General features: G+C 42.5%; 1 protein-coding gene across 3 annotated transcripts in view; it reads right to left on the minus strand.

The window, feature by feature from the left end:
• KLHL24 (kelch like family member 24) overlaps window positions 1–18,084 on the minus strand; it is an 85,000-nt gene that overhangs the window by 43,839 nt on the left and 23,077 nt on the right. The window lies entirely within an intron of this gene.

The raw sequence follows: 18,084 nt of genomic DNA on the forward strand, positions 1-18,084 counted from the left end.
CCACCCAGGGTTTAAATAAATCCCACCCTCTTTCAGTAACTATCGCACTATGAATTTTATATTTATAACAGTGCCGCATGTACCAATCAGATGTCAGCTTCAATTACTCCACTGCCGATGTCATCAATGACTTCAGCCTTTCCCAGCTGCAAAAATAATTCACGTTGGACAATTTCTCACAGAATATATCATGAGTAATAATGCACTAAATATCACATGTACCATTCATATGCCAGCTGGTTGTCATAGTTTACAGGAAAGCATCGCTATTTGCAAGTGTTTTTTTATACAAATTCGTCTACTTTGTTTTTTCTCCAATTAGGATAATGGATTTTTGAAGTGTAGGGTTACTAAACATGACGGGACTTGGCAAAATCATGTTTACCCTGTCGAGAACGTTGTGGACTTGTCAGTACTTTAGATAGGAAATAATGGTTATAATAACACCTCCAGAAGGACAAGTAAGAACTTGCACCACAGACATTTCTTGGCTTTAGGTCTTTCTACTTCTCAGAATTTTCTGCCAACTTATGTAATAAATAGTTTTACCATTATCAGCTACAGAAATTCAAAACTTAAATTGAAAATGACATAAACCTTGAATAAAAATGATCTGATAAAAAAAAAAGAAATTAAGAACTGAAAAAAATAAAAGAACTTCAAAGATAAATGCCTTAATACTTGGGACCAGCAGGTTATCTTATAGACATAAGGGTCTCCCAACTATACCCCCAACACATAGGAAAGGAGGATCGGGCATTAGTATTACTATCATGCCATTTATTCCATAGCACTTTATATGTGAAATGGGATAACATAACAAAAAAAAAAGTAAATAATCTTGAACAAAACGAGGCACCAACCATTCAGGAGAGAGAACCTTGCCCGCAAGGGCTGACAGTCTACAAGGGATGGGTGAGGATACAGTAGGTGAGGGCAGAGCTGGTCATCCAGCAGTTGGGTGGAACAAGGGTTATATTTCCATGCACAATCTTTTTCTTCTCGAAAAGTACAAGTGTTCATAACAGTTCCTTGGCTTCTTTATGCAGAAGCTTAAAGGAAAAGCCAGCTTCACAGAGTAAAATTCTTCTTTATTAATGAATCAGGTCAGTAAGGGTACCGTCACACAGTGAAATTTTGATCGCTACGACGGCACGATTCGTGACGTTCGAGCGATATATCTGTGACGTTCGAGCGATATCGCAATGTCTGACACGCTCCTGCGATCAGGGACCCCGCTGAGAATCGTACGTCGTAGCAGATCGTTTGAAACTTTCTTTCGTCGTCTAGTGTCCCGCTGTGGCGGCATGATTGCATGGTGTAACATATATCGTATACGATGTGCGCATAGTAACCAACGGCTTCTACATCGCACATACGTCATGAAATTATCGCTCCAGCGTCGTAGATTGCAAAGTGTGACAGCAGTCTACGACGCTGGAGCGATATTGTTACGACGCTGGAGCGTCACGGATCGTACCGTCGTAGCGATGAAAATTGCACTGTGTGACGGTACCCTAAGGTAGTTAGCTAAAACAATGTCAAGATAAAGTCCATGACTGGGTGGTGTGAGATCTTTTGGAACACCTGGAGTGGACCCGCAGATCCACGACAACGAACCTCCCAAAGGTGAGCTGACTAGGTAGACAACCCCCTATACAGGGAGCGTTAGGGGCAGACCCAAGGGAGACTATTGCCGCAGAAGCTGGAACCCGGAGACAGGTAGTACGAGGTACAAATAGAGAAGCTGGGCGTAGGACGGACAGAGCGGGGTAAGATAAAGTACAGTTTGGTAAGAACTGAGTACAGGCAAGACCAAAAGGAGCACTGGGAAGGGGAAGACAAAAAGGAAGCAGGACAGGACAGAGACACCAGACAAGAGTACGGAGCGTACACTGGGAAGGCTGGACTGGACGAGGAGACAAGGAAGCCTGGGAAAGGCAGAGAAGCTGAACTGGCTGGACAGAGCGGAGACTCAGAACAGGCAGTGCAAAGACAAAGGTGGACCTGAGTCATAGAAGCACAAATGACAGACAGGCAAGGAGCAGAGGAAGGAATCGCTTTAAAATACATGGAGTGCTGAAGGACTTCCGGGTCACGGTCCTCCAGGATCACAGAGAGGAGATACAGAGTGCCTGTAAATCAGAAAGAGGAAGTGCTGGAGTGGGCGGTGCGCACGCACACCCGACGAGAACCAGGGAGCGGAGAAGAATGAAGGAGAGAATGCACGCCTGCAGGAGGAGCGCGCCGCAGCGAGTAAGTATGAGCGGGGGGAGCGGCGGTGGTCCCGGCAGCAGGCACGGCCGCAGAAGGAGTGGCCGTGACAGGTGGTCAAACACATCGACGCATTTCAGGTGTTTCCACCCTTAGTCATGATTGACTGAATGGAGACCGAACAATAATACTAATGATCGCTCAGTCCCCATACAGTTTGCATCAGCTTTCAAAAAAAGCCAAGAATGGGTGCACATGTGCCACTTCTCTTTTAAATGTCCATCGGACTGGCAGGAAATAATGGAGAGCTCTGCTCCTGTATCTCTGGTGGTCTCAGAGATCAGCAATTTATCACCGATTCTGTGTATAGGTGATAACTTGGAGAGAAAAATAATCCTGTAAGGGTTCATGCACATTGCTGTGTTTCTGATTGGAATGATCCAACATAAATGGCTATGAGCTGGCATTGTACTGTGCGCCTGCCTTTTTATACAGGGGCACAGAGGATTTTCTTCAAGATAAGTTCACCACTATGGCCGGGGACACACACAACGTATAAAAAAACGGACCGTTTTTGACGGACGAGAATCACACAAATGTTACCAAAACATTGATCCGTGTGCAGTGCGAGGATGCGATTTTCTCGCATCAAATGATCCGTGTGACATCCGTATGGCATCCGTACTGCGTGTTTTTAATCGCAGGCTTGCAAAACCGACATACGGCTATACAAGGGATCCATGTGACAAAAAAAAAAAAAAACATATATACTGTCTATATATATATATATTTATATATATATATATATATATATATGTCAGTAGACACATATATGTATATATATTAATATTTCATCCAGCGCGATATAGCAGAAAGCCGGTAATTCAATTACCGGCTTTTGCTTTCTCCTTCCTAAAACCCGACATGATATGAGACATGGTTTACATACAGTAAACCATCTCATATCACCATTTTTTTTGCATATTCCACACTACTGTCAGTAGTGTGTCTATGCAAAATTTGGCCGTTCTAGCTAGTAAATTAAGGGGTTAAATGGTGGGAAAAATTGGTGTGGGCTCCCGCACAATTTTCTCCGCCAGAGTAGTAAAGCCAGTGACTGAGGGCAGATATTAATAGCCTGGAGAGGGTCTTGGCCCCCCCCTGGCTAAAAACACCTGCCCCCAGCCACCCCAGAAAAGGCACATCTGGAAGATGCGCCTATTCTGGCACTTGGCCACTCTCTTCCCATTCCCGTGTAGCAGTGGGATATGGGGTAATGAAGGGTTAATGTCACCTTGCTATTGTAAGGTGACATTAAGCCAAATTAATAATGGAGAGGCGTCAATTCTGACACCTATCCATTATTAATCCAATACTAGTAAAGGGTTAAAAACACACAAACACATTAAAAATTATTTTAATGAAATAAAAACAAAGGTTGTTGTAATATTTTATTGAACGCCCAATCCACTCGCTGAAGACCCTCGATCTGTAACAAAAAAAACCATAATAAACCAAAAATATCCTTACCTTCCGCAGATCTGGAAAGTCCAACGATGTAAATCCATCTGAAGGGGTTAAAATATTTTGCAGCCACGAGCTTTGGCAATGCAACATTGCTCATGTCTGCAAAACCCCGGGGAATGTAGGTAAAGTAGGTCAATGACCTATAATTACCTGCATTTGCGGTGAGGCGCCCTCTGCTGGCTGTTTCTAGATCGTGGGAACTTTCCTAGAAAGCTCCCAGGCTCGAGATCATAAGAGGGCGCCCTCTGCTGGTTGTCCTCATATGAACTCGAGCCAGGGAGCTTTCTAGGAAAGTTTTTATTTCATTAAAATAATTTTTAATAATGTGTTTGTGTATTTTTAACCCTTTACTAGTATTGGATTAATAATGGATAGGTGTCAGAATTGACGCCTCTCCATTATTAATTTGGCTTAATGTCACCTGACAGGGTGACATTAACCCTTCATTACCCCATATCCCACCGCTACACGGGAATGGGAAGAGAGTGGCCAAGTGCCAGAATAGGCGCATCCTCCAGATGTGCCTTTTCTGGGGTGGCTGGGGGCAGGTGTTTTTAGCCAGGGGGGGTGGCCAAGAACCGTGGACCCTCTCCAGGCTATTAATATCTGCCCTCAGTCACTGGCTTTACTACTCTGGCGGAGAAAATTGTGCGGGAGTCCACGCCAATTTTTTCCGCCATTTAACCCCTTAATTTACTAGCTAGAATGGCCAAATTTTGCATATACACACTACTAACATTAGTAGTGTGGAATATGCAAAAAAAATGGTGATATGAGATGGTTTACTGTATGTAATCATGTCTCATATCATGTTGGGTTTTAGGAAGGAGAAAGCAAAAGCCGGTAATTGAATTACCGGCTTAAAAGCTGTCTAGCGCTGGAAGAAATATTAATATATATATACATATATGCGTCTCACTGACATATATATATACATATTATATATATATATACACCTATTCTATGTGTACACATTTATTCGACCTATTGTATTCTAAGCTGTCAGTGTGATTTTACTGTACACCGCACTGAATTACCGGCTTTTCTCTCTAACAGCGCTGCGTATTCCTCGCAAGTCACACTGCTGGTCCGTGTGTGATCCGTATTTTTGGGGCTTCCATAGACTTTCATTGGCGATTCTCGGCCGAGAAACGCTGACGATCGCAGCATGCTGCGATTTCACTCGGATCCTGAATACGGCCGAGAAAATATCGGATGATGGGAGCTGCCCCATTGATTAACATTGGGACGAGTGCTATGCGATTTTTTAGCGCATTGCACTCGTCCGTATTACGGTCTAGTGTGACCCCGGCCTATAAAAGACTTATTGTGCCAGGCAGAGGTACAATACAAAGAAGCAGTGTCTATGTCACCGGAAATCCAATGTGTGCTGCCATAACCTATCTGTGCACATAGCTGTGCCATGAATGGACCATTTTGCAGTCTTGTTTCTTCAACACACTTTTCATGAACACGGCAAAATGCTGTAGTTTTCCGGAAAAAAAAAATGTTTTTTTTTACCAATATGGCAATATTCACTTTGCTTTGAAAATTGTCTTTATTTATGCTCACATATTGAGCAATAATTCCTCAGCTGCCAAATTATACTTGTACGCATTATATCTTTCTGAATGACATTTCTATGGAGATTTCCTAAGGACATATTCTTTTGATGTGTAAAAAACTGGCAGCACGGTGGCGCAGTGGTTAGCACTGCAGCCTTGCAGCGCTGGGGTCCTGGGTTCTAATCCCACCCAGGACAACATCTGCAAAGAGTTTGTATGTTCTCTCCGTGTTTGCGTGGGTTTCCTCCGGGTTCTCCGGTTTCCTCCCACATTCCAAAGACATACTGATAGGGATTCTAGATTGTGAGCCCCATCAGGGACAGTGATGATAATGTGTGCAAAAACTGTAAAGCGCTGCGGAATATGTTAGCGCTATATAAAAATAAAGATTATTATTATTATTATTACCTGAGTCGTAGAAATGACTGTCTTCCGAAATCTAATTTATTCTATTTACTTCTGTCTAATATTTTATATGAAAAAAAAAAAATCTATTTAAACCTCATCTCCTCCCAAAACTGAAAATAACTTCACGTTCACAGTGTGCTGTCACTGACCACTGTTTTGAGCACGTTTCTTACTGCAGTAGCTGTCACTTACTAATGTTATTCGCTAGTGCTGAGCGAACGTGCTCACATGAGGTGTTATCTGACCATGCTCAGGTACTAACAGAGTGTCTTCGGTGTGCTCGAAAAATGTTTGCGTTCCACCGGCTGCAGGTCTCGCGACTAACAAACAGGAAATCCCTGCATGTGTTGCTGCTGTCTAACAGCCACGAGACACGCAGCCGGGAAGGGTCAAACATATTTTTTGAGCACGCCGAAGACACTCGGTTAGTACCTGAGCATGGTCAGATAACACCTCGTGTGAGCACGTTCGCTCTTCACTATTATTCATTCACACAGCAAACATTTAGTTTATATGTATTGATATGAATCAAGGAATATAAATATTCAATGCCGAGAATAAAACAAGAGCATTACATTTTCATACTGTAAGGAGGCTAATGGCCTATCGTAATCGATGGGAGGTATGTGTCACAGTGATGGCTGCGCTCTGTGATGTAACTCGGAGTATCTTCTTTAGTGCACATAAGCACTAAGAGGTTCGTTTGGTGCACCTGGGACCGGGTTGCGGGTAGCAATGAGAGCTGGGTGGGTCTGGCTACCCACATAGCTCACCTCTGGGTGTGGTTATAGCCTGTATAATGGAGGCTGTTGTTTGGCACATGGTCTGTGTGTTGGGAGAAGGCCTCGTGTGTGTTTGGCTCCAGACCGAGCCTGAGGACTGGACACTAACTCAGCCTGTGTGCCCACAGGCCTGACGGAGCAGAGCTCTGTTTTGGACATTGTGACTTTGTTTTGCCTGACCCAAAGGCTGTTTATCTTCTGGTTGTGTTTTTGGGGTTTATGAAGTAATAAACCTCCATGAACTTTTAAAGGAACGAGCCTCCTGTTTTCCTCCCGTCGCACTCAAGTGAGTAAAACCCCTACAATACCCATGATAATAGAACGACTATGAGGATAAGTATGTTTGCCATAATATAGCTGTGTAATGCTGTAATGTTTTGACCGCTCAAAACTTCTGATAGTCCTATGCAGAAATTGGGAAACGCATAGTAAATACAACTGGGCTGATGGCAATACAAGTTGGATGACTGAGAAATACAAGTTTTAATCTCCCCAATGTAAGGTCTCCTTCATTCAGACAATTTTTTTTCCTGTGTTTCTTACAATAATTTTCGGTGTCGTTTTTATGATTTAATATTTTATATATGCTTTTTATTTCTTCCTTGTGTTCAAATCCTAAAATGAAGCTTATGGAAAACTCAAAAAATGCCATACTCAGGGCATGCGTTTTGAAAAAAAAATCCACTGACCTAAAACAGAAATGCCACCAAAATTCCCCAAAAATGCCACCGAAGCACCACAATCCAAAAGACATTGCAATTATGGAGTTTTATATTTCAATACAGACCTTAGGTTGGAAACACATGAAGTTTTTAAGTCAAAGCCAGAAAATGGTCTAGTAGGAAGCAGAAATAAAAGCCTCCCTTGAATCCACCTATGGTTTTGGGACAAAAAAACCTGGCATAAAAACAGCACAAAAAACTACATGCAATTGTAACCCCCCAAAGTAACATCTGACGGCAGCATTTTTGGTTAAGAAAAAAATTAGCCATAAGAAACAAACTGTTCTATAATCTGGATTAAAGGGTATAAGAATAACATGTTTGCTTTCTTGCAAAAAACAGGGCCAAGCCTGTCCAAGGGTTGTGGCTGATCCTGCAGCTTAGATGCACGCAAGTACATGGAGAAGAGCTGCAATACTACACACAATTTGTTGACATTCGTGATGCCGTTTTTAGACAAAAAGAAGCTACAGTATATTCTAATTATGGAAACCTCTTTCAGTATGCTGCAGCTAATCGCTGAGAAAGTCATCAAACAGCCAGCCAGGCAGACATTTCTCCAGCAGCGACATGTAATCCAAGCATGGCGCTCCCATTGGGTAGCCCTCAGTTGTGGCTCATAAAGTCATGCCCCCAACCCCATATCATAGTCGGATTGCCCTTATAGGTAAGATAAGAGATAAGGCCTTTAAAGGGACATAATAAAAAACTAATGTCATGGGATTTAGGGGATTCAGACGACTATTACTAATCCCTCGTTTCACATTGAATGGAAACTGCCCTGATGACACGTTGGATTGGTGATCATCAGACCTTGACTAGAGTCATCATTTTTCCAGACTTAATAGAGCTATATGCCTACTACAAAAAAAAAATGGAGTTTTTATCTCACCAATGCACCGTAGCCAATCATTTTGGGTGGATTGAATTTCTGGTAGAGATTATTATAAAAAAAAATAAAGAAATTGCTCTAAGTCAAGAAGGAAGATAATTCGACTAGGGAGTCTAAAGCTGGCAGTAGGCATCAGATAGATGTTGGCTGGAAAGTAGTTTTGGGTGGCCATATCATATTGGTGCAAACTTTTCCGCATAGGGGTGAAAGAGATAAAGGGGCCCATTTCACCAAAGTAGGTGGAATTGTGCATTATGATGTGCTTATTGGACTGCAAAGGGCCCATATATTGTTCTTGCATAGAGGCCCTCTTCTATCTGTGTCCGTCAGTGCCCCATAACATACTTGTTTGACCCTTATACACATTTGATGGTCAATAATAATTTATTCTGGGCTATTCTTGTTGCCAAAACTACGGGAAACCCCAATCTAACCCTGTGCACACAGCCTTAATTTTGCTTTTACTTGTTAAAGTTTCTTTTAAACTTAAAGGGGCTGTCAGTGATTGGACGCCCCTTATTGATTGCCCCAATGTTCTGCATAAATATTAAAAAAAAACAAAAAAACACACATTTACCTAATGATATTTTTTATTTATATAGCGACAACATTTTCCTCAGCACTTTACTAAAAAGCAGGGACATGTACAGACAATACAATGTAACAGATTTCAACAGGAGGAGTGAGGGCCCTGCCCGCAATCTTATAATCTATAAGGGAATAGGGTGGACACAATAGGCAGAACGTGCGGTCATGTATGGTCCAGCCATCATTATAATAAGAGTTTCCATATAAAGCTGCATGATCTGGTCATCAGCCAGGATCTGTCGGAGTGCAGTTACCGAGGGCTATCGGGTGCATGGAGGATGTGGAGACAGATGGAGGCAAGAGCAGATTATGATTAACATTTAGGAGTGAACAGGGGAGAGTTAGATTGGTGAATTAAGGTGATTGGCTTGTCTACACAGATGTATTTTTAAAGCATGCTACAAAACATGGGAGCTAGATATTAGTCAGATTGTTTGGAGTAGTGCATTCCAGTTGACTGGTGCAGCACTAGAGAGTTCTTGGAGACAGAGGTGCGAGGTTCGGATTATGAAGGAGGTTAGTCTTAGATCAGTTGCAGAACACAGGGCACGGGAAGGGTGAGAGACAGAAATGAGGGATGAGATACAGGGAAGTGGAGAACTTGGTGGGTTAGAGAGATGACTTTGTATTGTATTCTGTAGCGAATGGGTAACCAGTGCAATGACTGGCACAGGGTAGAGGCATCAGTGAAGCGGCTTGATAGAAATACGACCCTGGATGCTGTACTCAGGATAGATTGGAGAGGAGAGTTTGGTTAGAAGGAGAGAAATCAGAAGAGAGTTACAGTAGCCCAGACGAGAGTGAATAAGAGCGACAGTAAGCATTTTTGCAGTTTCAAAGGTGAGAAAAGGTCGGATTCTGGAGATGTTTTTAAGGTGTAGGTGACAAGAGTGAATGAGTGATTGGATATGGGGAATAAAGAAAAGTTCTGTGTCAAATATGACGCCAAGACAGCAAGCGTGCTGCTTTGGAGTTATGGTTGCACCACCCAAGGCAATTGCAAAGTCGGGTATAGGTATTTTAGTAGAGGGAGGAAACACAAGGAGTTCAGTTTTGGAGAGATTCAGTTTTAGTTAGAGACAGGACATGATGTTACAGACAGCAGACAGACAATCCTTGGTATTTTGTATTAAAGTGGGAGTGATGTCAAGAGTAGAGGTGTAAAGTTGGGTGTCATCAGCATAGAGATGATGCTGGAAACCAAATGTGCTGAAGGTTTGTTCAACAGGAGCAGTATATAAGAAGTGGAGGGGATCTAGGACTGAGCCTTGAGAAACCCTGAATAGTAAGAAGATTAGAGGAAGAAGAGCCAGCAAAAGAAACCGTGAAGGAGCAGTCAGAGTGATGGGAGGAAAACTAGGGGGAGAAAACTAGGGGAGAGCAGAGCATAGTGAGGAGGAGCTGGTGATCCTCAGTGTCAAATGCAGCCGAGAGATCCAGGAGAAACAGAAGGGAGTAGTGACCATTTAATTTTTTTGTCAGTAGATCATTAGAGACTTTATTAAGTGCAGTTCAGTAGTGTGAAATGCAGAAACCAGATTGTAAAGGGTCGAGAAGAGAGTTATCTGAGAGACAGTGGATGAGATGGAAGAGGACCAAGCCTTGCAAGAGTTTACAGATGAAAGGAAGATTAGAGACCTGTCTGTGTGGTTAGCAGTGCAGTTCTGATCCAGGGATGGCTTCTGAAGTAAAGAGGTTATGATAGCATGTTTGAATTAAGAGGGAAAGTTACCCAAAGAGAGCGATTAAATATTTTATTTAAGTGGGTAGTGACAGCTGGGGAGAGGGACTGAAGGAGATGTGAGGGAATAGGGTCACTGTTGCAGGTTGTAGGGTGAGAAGAAGCAAGGAGACTGGTCAGTTCTTCTGTGACAGGCTCGAAGATGGAAAGTGAACTTGAGGTGCAGGACAGAAGGGGATCCAGGCTCTGAAGGTAACTGTGCAAAAATGTCTTGACGGATATGATTTATTTTTTGTAGGAAGTGACCAGATTGTCAGCCCTTAGATTAGTGACAGGGGTCTGTAATTTAGGGCTAAAAGAGTAGTTTCAGATTATTGGCTAGAGATGTGATGAGGGTGGTAAGGTAGACTTGTTTAGGCGAATACCTACTGGAATGCTTGTGGTGATTGATCTCAATGCAATATCCACTGCAAAATATAATGTCACTGTTCTTCCTCTCAGGCAACATTGTGAATGCTGCAGACAATCAGGGGCTGATGATTATCTGCAGCGGTCATGTGACAGTTTATGTCATGAGACCAGCAGGAGACACAGCACTGAGATTAGATATGGAGCGTCAGTCCGAAAGGTAAGGATATTATTTTTTTTTCTTCGTTTATGCAGCACAATGGGAAGAGTAATAAGGGATTGTCTAGTAGGAGACAACCCCTTTTAAATAGACAATAATATATAATATACAGCAGGAATTATACATTATCTATAAGTTACACAAACCAAACATGTACACGATTATACATCCTGCACAGTAATTTATTACAGCACCTTCCTTCTTAACCTTAGTTAACACCAAATCCTCTGCCTCTCCCCATTTTCTAAACAATTTCCACATTCACACACCTAGAGCAAACCAGGAACCCTGTGATCTCATCAAGTCTGCATATATTAGTGGTAGAAGTCCTGGCAGAAACACAGCAGTGCTCCTCCAGGCCATGAGCTGCACCTCGGCTTCACGGTGATCTGTAAAAACGAATGGAAACCGGTCACTGACTACATACTGCCCCGTGCAGGCAATGGTGACAGGCTGGCCCAGTGTTTGCTAGGAATGAATATCCTTTCCCCCCCACTGCTGATCGGCAGATTTATCTCTATGCACAATAGCAAGGAGAAAGCTGTCAATCAGCAGCAGGAGGGCGGGGGGAGCCACAGCTCATGAATACACCAGAGCGCTCGCAACTTACTGGCACGCATAAAGTAGCATTTAGGGTTAAACCTCAGCATATTCATACATACAAGCTCTTTAACTCCTTTACCCCCAAGGGTGGTTTGCACGTTAATGACCAGGCCAACTTTTACAATTCTGACCACTGTCCCTTTATGAGGTTATAACTCCGAAACGCTTCAACGGATCCTGGTGATTCTGACATTGTTTTCTCGTGACATATTGTACTTCATGATAGTGGTAAAATTTCTTTGATAGTACCTGCGTTTATTTGTGAAAAAAACGGAAATTTGGCGAAAATTTTGAAAATTTCGCAATTTTCAAACTTTGAATTTTTATGCAATTAAATCTCAGAGATATGTCACACAAAATACTTAATAAGTAACATTTCCCACATGTCTCCTTTACATCAGCATAATTTTGGAACCAATTTTTTTTTTTGTTAGGGAGTTATAAGGGTTAAAAGTTGACCAGCAATTTCTCATTTTTACAACACCATTTTTTTTTAGGGACCACGTCTCATTTGAAGTCATTTTGAGGGGTCTATATGATAGAAAATGCCCAAGTGTGACACCATTCTAAAAACTGCACCCCTCAAGGTGCTCAAAACCACATTCAAGAAGTTTATTAACCCTTCAGGTGTTTAATAGGAATTTTTGGAATGTTTAAATAAAAATGAACATTTAACTTTTTTACACAAAAAATTTACTTCAGCTCCAATTTGTTTTATTTTACCAAGGGTAACAGGAGAAATTGGACCCAAAAAGTTGTTGTCCAATTTGTCCTGAGTACGCTGATACCCCATATGTGGCAGTAAACCACTGTTTGGGCGCATGGGAGAGCTCGGAAGGGAAGGAGCGCTATTTGACTTTTCAATGCAAAATTGACAGGAATTGAGATGGGACGCCATGTTGCGTTTGGAGAGCCACTGATGTGCCTAAACATTGAAACCCCCCACAAGTGACACCATTTTGGAAAGTAGACCCCCTAAGGAACTTATCTGGATGTGTGGTGAGCACTTTGACCCACCAAGTGCTTCACAGAAGTTTATAATGCAGAACCGTAAAAATAAAAAATCATATTTTTTCACAAAAATTATATTTTTGCCCCCAATCTTTTATTTTTCCAAGGGTAAGAGAAGAAATTGGACCTCAAAAGTTGTTGTCCAATTTGTCCCGAGTACGCTGATACCCCATATGTGGCAGTAAACCACTGTTTGGGCGCATGGGAGAGCTCGAAAGGGAAGGAGCGCCGTTTGACTTTTCAATGCAAAATTGACAGGAATTGAGATGGGACGCCATGTTGCGTTTGGAGAGCCACTGATGTGCCTAAACATTGAAACCCCCCACAAGTGACACCATTTTGGAAAGTAGACCCCATAAGGAACTTATCTGGATGTGTGGTGAGCACTTTGACCCACCAAGGGCTTCACAGAAGTTTATAATGCAGAGCCATAAAAATAAAACAAAATTTTTTTCCCACAAAAATTATTTTTTAGCCCCTAGTTTTGTATTTTCCCTAGGGTAACAGGAGAAATTGGACCCCAAAAGTTGTTGTCCAATTTGTCCTGAGTACGCTGATACCCCATATGTGGGGGGGAACCACCGTTTGGGCGCATGGGAGGGTTCGGAAGGGAAGGAGCGCCATTTGGAATGCAGACTTAGATGGAATGGTCTGCAGGCGTCACATTGCGTTTGCAGAGCCCCTAATGTACCTAAACAGTAGAAACCCCCCACAAGTGACACCATTTTGGAAAGTAGACCCCCTAAGGAACTCATCTTGATGTGTTGTGAGAGCTTTGAACCCCCAAGTATTTCACTACAGTTTATAACGCAGAGCCATGCAAATAAAAAATATTTTTTTTTCCACAAAAATTATATTTTAGCCCCTAGTTTTGTATTTTTCCAAGGTTAGCAGGAGAAATTGGACCCTAAATGTTGTTGTCCAATTTGTCCTGAGTACGCTGATACCCGATATGTGGGGGGGAACCACCGTTTGGGCGCATGGGAGGGCTCGGAAGGGAAGGAGCATCATTTGGAATGCAGACTTAGATGGATTGGTCTGCAGGCGTCACATTGCGTTTGCAGAGCCCCTAATGTACCTAAACAGTAGAAACCCCCCACAAGTGACCCCATATTGGAAACTAGACCCCTCAATGAACTTATCTAGATGTGTTGTGAGAACTTTGAACCCCCAAGTGTTTCACTACAGTTTATAACGCAGAGCCGTGAAAATAAAAAATATTTTTGTTTTCCCACAAAAATTATTTTTTAGCCCCCAGTTTTGTATTTTCCCAAGGGTAACAGGAAAAATTGGTCCACAAAAGTTGTTGTCCAATTTGTCCTGAGTACGCTGATACCCCATATGTTGGGGTAAACCCCTGTTTGGGCACACAGGAGAGCTCGGAAGGGAAGGAGCACTGTTTTACTTTTTCAACGCAGAATTGGCTGGAATTGAGATCGGACGCCATGTCGTGTTAGGAGAGCCCCTGATGTGCCGAAACAGTGGAAACCCCCCAATTATAACTGAAACCCTAATCTAAACACACCCCTAACCCTAATTCCAACGGTAACCCTAACCACACCTCTAACCCTGACACACCCCTAACCCTAATCCCAACCCTATTCCCAACTGTAAATGTAATCTAAACCCTAACCCTAACTTTAGCCCCAACCCTAACCGTAGCCCCAACCCTAGCCCTAACCCTAGCCCTAACCCTAGCCCTAACCCTAGCCCTAACCCTAGCCCTAATGGGAAAATGGAAATAAATACATTTTTTTTTATTTTTCCCTAACTAAGGGGGTGATGAAGGGGGGTTTGATTTACTTTTATAGCGAGTTTTTTAGCGGATTTTTATGATTGGCAGCCGTCACACACTGAAAGACCCTTTTTATTGCAAAAAATATTTTTTGCAATACCACATTTTGAGAGCTATAATTTTTCCATATTTTGGTCCACAGAGTCATGTGAGGTCTTGTTTTTTGCGGGACGAGTTGACGTTTTTATTGAAAACATTTTTGGGCACGTGACATTTTTTTATCGCTTTTTATTCCGATTTTTGTGAGGAAGAATGACCAAAAGCCAGCTATTCATGAATTTCTATTGGGGGAGGCGTTTATACCGTTCCGCGTTTGGTAAAATTGATAAATCAGTTTTATTCTTCGGGTCAGTACGATTACAGCGATACCTCATTTATATCATTTTTTTATGGTTTGGTGCTTTTATACGATAAAAACTATTTTACAGAAAAAATAATGATTTTTGCATCGCTTTATTCTCAGGACTATAACTTTTTTATTTTTTTGCTGATGATGCTGTATGGCGGCTCTTTTTTTGCGGGACAATATGACGCTTTCAGCGGTACCATGGTTATTTATATCTGTCCTTTTGATCGCGTGTTATTCCACTTTTTGTTCGGCGGTATGATAATAAAGCGTTGTTTTTTGCCTCGTTTTTTTTTTTTTTTTTCTTACGGTGTTTACTGAAGGGGTTAACTAGTGGGACAGTTTTATAGGTCGGGTCGTTACGGACGCGGCGATACTAAATATGTGTACTTTTATTGTTTTTTTTTTTTATTTAGATGAAGAAATGTATTTATGGGAATAATATTTTTTTTTTTTTTTTTTCATTATTTTGGAATATTTTTTTTTATTTTTTTTTTACACATTTGGAAAAATTTTTTTTTACTTTTTTACTTTGTCCCAGGGGGGGACATCACAGATCAGTGATCTGACAGTTTGCACAGCACTCTGTCAGATCACTGATCTGACATGCAGCGCTGCAGCCTTCACAGTGCCTGCTCTAAGCAGGCTCTGTGAAGCCACCTCCTCCCTGCAGGACCCGGATCCGCGGCCATCTTGGATCCGGGGCTCGAGCAGGGAGGGAGGTGAGGAGACCCTCGCAGCAACGCGATCACATCGCGTTGCTGCGGGGGGCTCAGGGAAGCCCGCAGGGAGCCCCCTCCCTGCGCGGTGCTTCCCTGCACCGCCGGCACATCGCGATCATCTTTGATCGCGGTGTGCCAGGGGTTAATGTGCCGGGGGCGGTCCGTGACTGCTCCTGGCACATAGTGCCGGATGTCAGCTGCGATAAGCAGCTGACACCCGGCCGCGATCGGCCGCGCTCCCCCCGTGAGCGCGGCCGATCGGCTATGACGTACTATCCCGTCCAGGGTCAGATAAGCCCAGGGCACCTCGACGGGATAGTACGTCTAAGGTCACAGAGGGGTTAAGGAATAGGTGGCAGGATCCCTTTAAGTAACAAAATGGAGTAGTACAAACATTTGATACAGTCATAGATAAGAATGTAAAGGTCATAAAGTCTGCCATTAAAGGGGCTTTCCAATCTGCTTTCTTCAGGAGCGCCCTCGCTTCCTGTTTGTCAGGGAAGGAAGGGCAGTTGCTCCTGAAGACTGAGATTTCACAACAACGGTATGATTGCACCTCTGATCTGAATTGTGCGCCATCCAGTGGTTGCTTTACGGATGCATCATCGGATGTGTGCAGGGGCACTGACCAGGGATCCGATTGCCTTCTCGGCTGCGATGCCCCTTGCAAGCACATGCTTCCTGTTTAAGAAACCAGCCACCACTGATAGACTGCAAAGGTGGCCAATAACCTAGGCAATGAGCTGTACTACAGAATTCAATGTTCTTGAGAACTTAAGAGTTTTAAAAAGCGGGTGCCGATAATCATGTGCTGCTTCTGGAGCTTCAGTATAAGGCTGTTACATGGCACAGTATCAAATGCCTTTGCAATGTCCAGTTAAATCACATCAGCTGCATTCCCAACACATGCTCAGAAGCAGCAGCAGGAATGACATTATACAGCAGTACTACTGAGCAGTATAGCTGTGAATCCAGCACTGCTGTTGATGTAAACACAGGAAAACTGCAGCACAATGTCTGTCTCCCTACATATGTTCTCACACACACCTTCCTCTTTATAGGCCTCATCATTGGTGCTTTATACACTTTATGATCAGTGATTTGGCAGACCACCGGCAAATAAGGTGAATGTTAGATGCCTTTCAGAATGAATATGAGTTAAATAGACATTGTAGGAGGGAGAAGTGGCTCATAAGTGGAAAAAGAAGCAAATCTCTCCGATAAGATTGCTTATATATTTTCTGTTACAACTGATTATGCAAAGTTTGTAGAAACAACAGTATTTCTCACATCACAAATGCAGTTCTCACCACAAAGTAAATTAGGCTTCTTATGTAACTTCTTGGATCAAAGTCATGAATATTGGGAACGAATAGATCGTTAGTGGTTGTTTTGATTGTTCGTGGCTGTTTTCATGGTTCATGCTCCTTCTCCTAAGGGACCACATATCACTGCTTAGTAATATCCCAGCACTTGAAGCATTTTAAAGGGATTGTCGAGTTAAAAAATATATACAAAAATATGCCAAAAATAGTATTGGCTGTGACAGGGGAAGGGGCGGAGCTTAGTTATTGACATGAGCCAATCAGTCAGCTCCCTTCATACACAACGCTGACGACTTGCTGACATAGGAAAAGTCCTGTATGAAGCACAGTCCAGGAGTGAACCCGGCACCTGAGCAGACATCCAAAGATCGAAGAAAATGGAACTATATTAGTACCTGGCATAAAGTGCTACTGTAAGAATAATGAAGTATAGTTTTCTTTAATTAGATAACTCCTTTAAAGGAAAAAAACACCTTCTAGTAGGTCATGTAAAAGGTAAGAAAATTACACTGGTGAAGATTACGACCTGGAGTGTGGAGTCGGAGTCATAGTCGGTGTCATTGAAATTGAGGAGTCAAAGGTTTGGCTTACCGACTCAACAGCACTGATTACGACCTCATAATACCACTGACTTCCATATTTTTAAGCAAAGGACGTGGCAGATCAATGGAAATGTAATTGGAATATTGTGCAAGATGTCCAGTATCAGTACTACAGTGACAAGGGGGTTACGGATGTAATTCACCCCCTTATTCTGGCAATCAGGGGTGAGATCACAGAATGCACCAAAACTGCACAATCTTCTTAAAAGAAATATTTCACTTTTAGCATCATATGTATTAGTTAAAACACACTTTCCTTTAAAAAAAAAAAAATCTATAGATTGTCAATTTTTATTCTACATTCTGTACATGATTATGCAGTCTCCATCTTGCTTGAGCTGCAGTTATCAGCAATCACAAATTTGATCACACTTTCCATAGAGAGCAATAGTCTGGGAGAGCGTTATGGGCATGCTCCGTGTCCTGTGCAGAGGTTAGTGTAGAGAAAAGGGAGGAGCTGTGGTGTGGGCATCTTCTACAGAGCATCCTTTCCCTTTTAATTTTCCAGAGGCAAAGTATGTAGACAGATCCTTAGCGAGGCCTAATATGATCTGAACTTTGACCCATTAAGCTCCACCCATGAGTTTTCTTTACAGCAGTAGCAAGGACTGATATAGAAACACATCTTTGACCCGTGGGATCATCTCACGGCCAGCAACAACTCCTGAAGAAT

This window comes from Ranitomeya imitator, chromosome 5 (genome assembly GCF_032444005.1).
Source record: "Ranitomeya imitator isolate aRanImi1 chromosome 5, aRanImi1.pri, whole genome shotgun sequence".
NCBI classification, from domain to species: domain Eukaryota; kingdom Metazoa; phylum Chordata; class Amphibia; order Anura; family Dendrobatidae; genus Ranitomeya; species Ranitomeya imitator.